The sequence below is a fragment of the Otolemur garnettii genome, unplaced genomic scaffold, assembly GCF_000181295.1.
Source record: "Otolemur garnettii isolate 467f Iridium unplaced genomic scaffold, OtoGar3 scaffold00012, whole genome shotgun sequence".
Classification (NCBI taxonomy): domain Eukaryota; kingdom Metazoa; phylum Chordata; class Mammalia; order Primates; family Galagidae; genus Otolemur; species Otolemur garnettii.
Window position 1 is genome coordinate 4,996,015 of NW_003852407.1, and position 8,827 is coordinate 5,004,841.

Here is an 8,827-nt window from a genome sequence, read left to right on the forward strand (position 1 = left end):
AAGGCCAGAGAGTCAGACTTGCAGATCAACCAAGGTCAGTTGTGCAGGTTGCATACTGCACAACACCACCACATTTGAGATGCCATTCACACCCCTGATAGATTGTAGATTTGTCACAGTAGATTTGTAAATTACAACAATTTTCCAGAAGATGGCAGTAAAGTGTCTCAAAGGGACACCTACCCTCCTCACCCCTGCCACACCCACACCCATCTAATTTGCATTAAGTTACCAAATGGACTTCAGGGAAGAACATTGGAAACCAGAAGCCTAGAACAACTCCAAACCGCACTACATCAGGTGGCTTCGGTACAGATTTGGTTTGCTGCTGCCACTAGGCACAGACCCCATGGCTCAGGCCCTGGACACTGAGGCTTGTCCCTGTGAGCCACTCTCCACCACCGTCCTCCCTGAGCAAGATCCCACATTCTGCACCACCGCACAGTGGTCTCTGCAGTGTGCAGTCCAGGCTGTACGTCTGAGCCGGAGCCCCCAAGCCCTGTGCCTCAGCCTAACTGCTGCTGACTGGGAGAGTGTGCACTGGCTTCCAGCTTGGGGAGGAAGGATTCATAACATGAAGTCTCCAAACAGAAGAAGAGTTCTGTTTATGCTAGTGGCCTCAAATATATCACATATCCATGCAAAAATTTGCAGGTAAGAAAGCCTATAGCTCAGAGGCAAAATGGTGAGGATTAGACCACCAGGTGAGCAAGAGCTAGAATGCAGAGTTGCACTGTCCCCTTAGAAGTGGAGGGCCAGAAAGGGGCAAGGCCACTGGGAACAGAAGTCTGTTTAGACAAAGCACATCCTGGCTGTTCTCCTCCTGATACCTAAGCCCTCCACCAGTCTTGGTAAACATTCCTTCACAGCTTCACACACCCCAAGCCTGGGGAATATTCAAAACCACCTTCCCAAGCATAAGCTCCAGTTGGCCTGGACCGCCAGCTTGGACCATCTAGGTCCCCTCTGTCCCTCAGTGGCAGGTATGGCCACAGTGACTTTCTCATCACATCTGGAGCCTTCAACCCACCTTCCCTGCCATTGCTGAACCTCCCTCACCCAAATGGCTTTCCTAATTCAGTCGGCACAGCTGAGCAGAGGTGTGTGTTACAAATTAAAAATGTGTTTTTATTTTGCCGTTTTGATATCACTCCTAGAGGAGCCACACTCTGAAATGCAAAAGTACATTTTCATTCCTAATGACCAGGATTTTCCAAGCAGATGGGTCTTTGTGGTGTTGGCAGATGGGGGAGATAGGGTGGCACAGCAAGAAAGAACATAGCAAAGTGTGCCAATATTGCCGCCCCGGGAATACAGAGGTTCGCTGTGTTACTTCCTTCTCCAGCCCAGAGCTCCTGGGGTCCAGAAAGGATTTGGGGGGGCCACCTCCCTCCCAGTCTGCATTCAGACCCAGCCTTCTACCCTAGGGATCTCTGGCAGACTGAGCCAGTGCTTAAGAGTCTGTGTTACTCAGCATCTGGTTCACCCTCTTCTTCATTCATAAAAAGGAGATGATAACACCTAGCTGGAGAGCCCTGGTGGGGCTCAAGGGGGACATGTGCCCTTCCTTCCCTTAGTAGGTGCTCAGTCCTTGTGGGACTGAGACAGCAATTTCAACTCACCTGGTGGTCTGAGGTGAGTCCATGTGCTCACCTTCCCTTAGTAGGTGCTCAGTCCTTGTGAGTATCTTCTCTATTCCATCAACAACATTTGAAATAATCCTGCCTATGTATATTTCCTTCCCTTGACGTTTTGCTTTTCCTTTATTCCTAACATGAAAACGAAAGAAGAAAGAAAAGGAGGAAGGAAGGGGAGGGGGAAGGGAGAAGGACAGGGCAGGGATGAGGCAGCTGCTCCCAGAACACCTGCATGGACCTCTTCCCCAGGTCCTACTTCCCCAGTGCAAACTGCTGCTGGGATCCTCATCCCTAAGCTGAGGGGCAGCCAGGGGTGGTTGTTCACTGGGACAAGGGACAGAGATCAGATGTGTGGACTGGGCTATTTATGTGCAAGACCTCTCACAATACCCAACAAATCCAGGGGTGGGGAGAAGAGGGCAGCTATAGGCTAAAGGTCATACCCCTCAGGATTGTCTGACTTAGAACGTGAAGGAGGCTGAAGACTGGAACTAAAACTTGACTTTCCAGGTCTCTCTGAAGGTATGTTTGCCAAGATAGGAGGATAAAACACAATTTAACAGTTTAGACCTGTGGTTCTCAACCTTCCTAATGCCTCGGCCCTTTAATACAGTTCCTGTGGGTTGCAACCCACAGGTTGAGAACTGCTGGTTTAGACTGACATATGATATATGGACCTCTTTGGTAGTCTTGCCCAGCCCCTGCAAGTGTTAGGGAAAGACGGAGATTGGGATCCAAGCCATGGTAGTTCTGTAAGTTCTAGTTAGGAAAGATGTGAGGTGTGGAAGTCTAGCTTGGGCTGCGGAGCAGGGTGCAGAAAGTGCATTTGCATTTTAATGCCACGTGAAGTTGCTCACACTTCATTGAGGGAGCTGGGCTCGGCAGAGGGTTTCATTTCCCCTCACCACTTCCCTTCACCCCCACTCTGCTCGATCTCCCTTCTCCAACTCTGCATTTCTAGAGGATTCAATAATTTTTCAGATCATGTTCAGGTAATCATAACCCCAGTACTTTCAGAGGCCGAGGTAGAAGGATTACTAGAGGCCAGGCGTTCCAGACTGGCCTGGGCTACACAGCAAGATCTCATTTATTTAAAAAAAAAAAAACACCTTTTTTAAATTAGTCGAACACTGAGGTGGGCACCGGTAGTCCCAGCTACTCGGGAGGCTGAGGTGGGAAGATTGTTTGAGCCCAGGAGTTGGAGGCTGCAGTGAGCTATGATGAGGCGACTGCGCTCTAGCCTGGGGGGCAAAATGAGACCCTGTCTCAAAAAGGAAAGGGGAGCAGAGGGGAGGGACTCATTTTCAATTTTTTTTTCTTTGTGAAACAGAGTCTACTTTGTCAGCCTCAGTAGAGTGCCTGGTGTCATAGCTCACAGCAACCTTAAACTCTTGGGCTGAAGTGATTCTCTTACCTCAGACTCTTGAGTAGCTGGGACAACAGGCACCAGCCATAACACCCAGCTATTTTTAGACACAGGGTCTTGCTCTTACTTAGGTTGGTCTCAAACCCATGAGCTCAGGCAATCCACCCACCTCAGCCTCCCAGAGTGCTAGGATTACAGGCATGAGAGGCTCATTTTCAGTTATTTAAACAGCCCAGTCCAATCTGCTCTCAAAGATTCCATCTCTCATCCGTCACCACATTCCCCCTCCATGCCCCTTCATGCAGTTCAGGCCTGAAACAGGCTTGGACATGTGCAGTGGGAACTGGAGAGGGTAGTGTTCTAGTCTGTGTGCCACTTTCTCACACAGGCACTAGCTACTATCTGTGGCTCCCCTGGGGACCAGCAGAGAGGAGAGATACAAGAAAAAGGCAAGGTCACACCTGCAGGTAGGCAGTGTCCTCTGAGTAGCAGGTGTCCACACACTCACCTGTTCCCTCCCCATTGAGCCCTCCAACACTACACTGTTTCCTCTGGGTGATTTCTCACAACACCTATGGTGACCCCACAAATTAGCCTGAGTCCTGATGGAAATTACACAGGGGAGGATGGCTCAACCCTCCCTGAGCCACAGGGAGTTGCACTAAATGTCCCAGTGCCTGGAGGTGGGTCTCTTCAATTGTATGAATAGTCCTGGTCCCTCCATGAGTGGGGACGGATGACAGAAGTGTTGTGCCCTATAGACAAGTTTCTGCAGGCTCCAAAGGGTAACTAGCTGGACATTGAGTCGCCCTGACCTTGAAAATTCCTTTTCCTGGGGCAAGGCTGTAGGCCCTGGTGAAATTTAATTATAGCCTCCAACTTGATTTTTTTTTTTTTTTTTTTTTTTGCAGTTTTTTGGCTGGGGCTGGGTTTGAACCCACCACCTCCGGCATATGGGGCCAGCACCCTACTCCTCTGAGCCACAGGCGCTGCCCTCCAACTTGGTTTTATTTAGATGTCAAAATAAGAGTCTCTGTAATCTTCACAATGGGATGTGCAGAACAAAGAGAGAGCAACAAAAGCACTACACGTAGGGACTTGTGCGGGCCATTCATTCTCCTTCAAATGCATCAGTCAAGGTTCTTGTACCTAAGTGATGAGAGACCAACTCCTAAGGAGAAAGCAGATTTATTTAAAGGATGCTGTAGGGCGGGTGTGGTGACGCCTGTAATTTCAGCACTTTGGGAGGCCAAGTGAGGATGATCCCTTGAGCCAGGAGTTTGAGACCAGCCTGGGCAACATATTAAGACCCTGTCTCTACCAAAAAAAAATATTTTTTTTAATTAGCTAGGCATGTAGTCGCAGCTATTTGGGAGGCTGAGACAGGAGTGCTTGACTCCAGGAGTTGGAGGCTGCAGTGAGTTATGATCAGGCCACTGCACTGCAGCCTGGATGACACAACAAGATCTCCTCTTTTAAAAAAAGATACAGTAGTTCAAAAAATCAGCAGGAAGTTGGAGAGCCAGCCTCAGAAAACAGAGAATGACTAAAAGAGGCAGGACATCAGTGACACTGGCCAAGGTCATGCCCTAGGAATGGTCTTGCTAGGGGACTGCCCCTGGCAGCACCAGAAGCTGCCACTCCATGACTATTGTCTCATCTGTGCACCGCTCTCTCCACATGCAAACACCCTGCTCCAAGCATCCCCATAGCCAAGGCATAGGTCCCCCACTTCTAGCTGCCAAGAGACGGAAAAAATATTCCCGCCCCTCTTACCTTCCGCCTCACACTAATACTCACTTAATGGAGGTGTCTTCACTAACAGAAGTGTGACTGAATGCAGGATGACCAAAAAGTGGCAGAGGTGGGCCATAGTCAGTGTGCTTTTCCTGAGAAAATTGGTCACATTCTGTTATTCTCATCTATTTGTATGAGAAAGCACCATCACTACAGATTCTGATGCCAATAACAGGGAGTTTTGTATTTCTAAGTCTTTTATTTATGATTTGAGGATTTTGAAAATTTTCTTAATCATATTCCGTGTTTACCACTGATAAAGATAATTCCTGGTAATTAGGAGGTCAGTTTCTATGCCTTCCTGTGCCACTGATTGTCTGCACAACTTTGAGAAAGTCACCGCAGCTCTCTAACCCTGCAGACCATCATCTGGAAAATGAGGGGGTGGAAAGGATGATCCCCAAGACTTCTCTCCACTTCCCCACTGCAAGATGTCACACTTCTGCTTCAAGGAGCATTTAAACGAGGCCTAATTGCCCAGTCAAAGGCAATTCTCACCTCTTTCCAGAACCAAAGTTACCCAATAGACAGGATGTTCATAAGCCAACCTCAGTTGATGTAAATATTGCTGAGAATGACTCCACTCCGGGACTAAAATAACCCACTGGAAATACCATTCAAGCCCTGTTACCAAACAACACACCGATTTATTTCCACTTCAGTCTTTCCTGTATAGGGGAGCTTGCTACGTATTCTGTTCTGTCTCTCAGACACACACACACACGTGCTCATGTGCTCATGCCTGAGTTATTATTGCTCAGGCTCGGAGTTGCGTATGTGGTTATCCGTATAAAGAACTTTCTTTTTCATGGGTTTTGCTTTAATTGCAGGCACAGAACAAGTTCATGGGCTTTCTTTCAGCTCACACTCCCTCTTTCACTTTATCCTCTATGTTAGGTAGAGTGTGTGCAGACCTGCCCTTCTGACATCTACACACAGAATGGATCTGGCCAGGAACGTTCAGATACCACACATGTGGTTTTCTCTGGGGTGACCATCCTCTCTCTACCCCCTAACTTCCTACTATGGAGCAGCAGGAAAGAGGAGAGATAGGAGCGGGAGTAGAATCTGATGTAAAGTCCCTTTGAAGTGAACACTTGAGGGACCTATGTAGATATATGTGTCTGGTTCCAAGTTTTGCCTGAAGATGAATTAAATTTCCATGACCAGAGGCAATGTCGTACCTTGATTTATGAAGGGAGGCCAGTGTCCCAGAAGCCCTGCAGGTGCTATAGAAACAGTTGAGTAGGAAAGTGGCGAGGCAACAAGAGGGCAATAGGTCTGGGATATGAGCCCAGATGGGCACCCCAGTAACTCCTCTCAGGACCTCTCTCCCACCAGGTCACAGACAGAACTCTCAGTGATAAAAAGCATGTTCACAACCCACACACTCTACTTTACATAAAATACAGGCCTTTATCATAGGTCTCCCTTATACATGTTTGTAAAGCCATCCCAGGCCACAGAGTTCTGAGGCTGTCTGTGATGCCCTCAGACTGGTCCTCACAGCAGCTGGAGGGTAGGGAACACTGCACATCTGTATCCCCAGGTGCAGGCTACCTACTCTAGGCCACCTGGGAGTAGGGCTGGAGGGAGGGAAGTACTAGGCTAAAAATGTGATTGCAGTGGCAGTGGCAAGGAACAGACATAAGGAACTGCAAGATAATCTAACCACGCCCAAATGGAGGGGCACAAAAGCAACCAGTCAACCTGCTGCGTGGGTCTGTGCATTTCAACAGCTAAGGAAGCCAAGAGCCATGACAAATTCGGTGTTTTAGCACCCATGATGCCTAAGAATTCATCAGGGATCTTTCCTTATATAAAATTCATTTAAAAAATTTGCCTTTATATGTCCCCTGTGTCTGACCTCTTTGGGGTCACTTAAATATAATGGGGATGAAGATTCCACTCCCACCAATGGCTGGCTAGGGTTGGTATTAGACCAACCCTTCCACTGAAGTCATCTAGAAATTCTGGAAGTATATTTTTAACAAACAAAACTGCTTGAAGACATTAGAAAACAATTGAGGCAAGAAGAATTTGTGGGGAATAATCCAGAAGTAAGCCAAAAGAAGTAAACCAGAAATTTGGGACCACTTTCTCCCTTGAGTCATGCATTAGAAAATGAGCTGGGAATCTGGGAGTAAATTCCCCCAGGTAATTTGCCAAGAGACTGAGAAACTCAGCAGAGCCTAGCACGGTCTCAAGAAGCCAGGGACATAAAATTGGATTTCAGAGACCACTTAAAAAGATGGGTCTTGGGGGTGGCACCTATGGCTCAAAGGAGTAGGGCGCTGGCCCCATATGCCGAAGGTGGTGGGTTCAAACCCAGCCCTGGCCAAAAACTGAAAAAAAAAAAAGGAGGGTCTTAGAAAATCCCCCAGGCTTTTGGTTGAAATACAAAAGAGATACACACTAGCAGTTTGAGTAAACAGAGAACAGACCAGTACTCACAATGACTCAAGTCACAGTGAATCCTGAACAATTAAGGTGAGTTGCTGGTAGCCTCAGGCCTACATGAGGTGAAAGCAAATTCTCACTGAAGGAAGATAACATTGCTCAGACTCTCAGATTGATTTCCATGATTGTTCATACAGGACATCCAGCAAGAACAACAAGGCTTCCAAGATGGTAAGATCTGACCAAAAACCAAGAGAAAAAACAAACAATAGAATCAACTGACAGTAACTATGTGACATGATAGACATGTTAATTTGATTCACTATAGTAATCATTTTACTATCTACATATATCCCATAATATCATGTTGTAACCCCCAAATATACAAAATAAAATTCATTAAAAAGAATAAAAAGTAAAAATAGGGAAAGAAAAAAACTAACAAAATTTCTAATTTTGGAAATTGTTAGAAACAGACATTAAAATAAACACAATTGAGATGTCCATGGTATGAAATAACCAAACAGAGAATTTTGACAGAAATTGGAAATTATTTTTTAAAAGGACCAAATGTTAAATTTGTAACTAAAACCATAATATATGAAATAAAGAATCCAGTTGATGGGTTTAACAATAGATTACATTCAGTGGAAAAAGGATTAGTATGAACCTGAAGATAGGGGAAAATTTCTGACTGAAGGACAGAATCAAAAGGGTAGAAAATACTGAGCAGAAGAGGCAAAAGGCATGTGATGAAAAGATTAAACATACATGTAACTGATGTCCCAGCAGAAGAGAAAAAGAATGGCCCAGAAGTACATTTTAAGAGATAATCATTGAGAATTGTCCAAACCTGATTAAAGAAATAAACCTATAGATTCAATCAACTCTGGGCACCCCAAGAAGGATAATACATACATACACATACCTAGGCACATCTGAATAAAACTGCTGACAGCCAAAGATAAAGATAAAATCCTAAAGACTCAGAGGAAAAAAGTCTTATCTCAAAAGAAGCAACAGTAAGACAGAAAGCTGACTTCTCAACAGAGATACAATAGCCAGATGTCAATGAACTAATATTTTCACAGTGCAGTAAAAACATAACAACCAACTTATAATTCTATACTCAGTAAGATATCTTCCAAAAATAAAGCTGAGATAAATTCATTTTTAGATACCAAAATCAGAATTTGTCACCAGTAGAACCACATAAAGAAATACTAAAGGGAGAAGAAGATAATCCCAGATTAAATCATAAAAATACAGGAAAAAAGTCAAGGGAATCAGGAAAATATATAAATACTGGCTGTTTGAAATAATAGCAAGAACAATTCCATTTTATTATTATTATTATTGTTGGGGATTCATTGAGGGTACAAAGATACAGGTTACACAAATTACATTTGTCAGGCAAAGTCCCTCTTACAAATGTGTTCCTCTCTCAAGAGTGTGCCAAACACCTTGGAGTGTGACCTCCAACCCCCTCCCTCCTTCCCTCTCTCCCTTCCCTGAAATCCCCCCTCCCCACGATGTACTAGGTCATCAAGTGTCCTCATATCAAAATTGAGTACACTGGATTCTTGCTTCTCCATTCTTGTGATGCTTTATTAAAAAGAATGTTCCA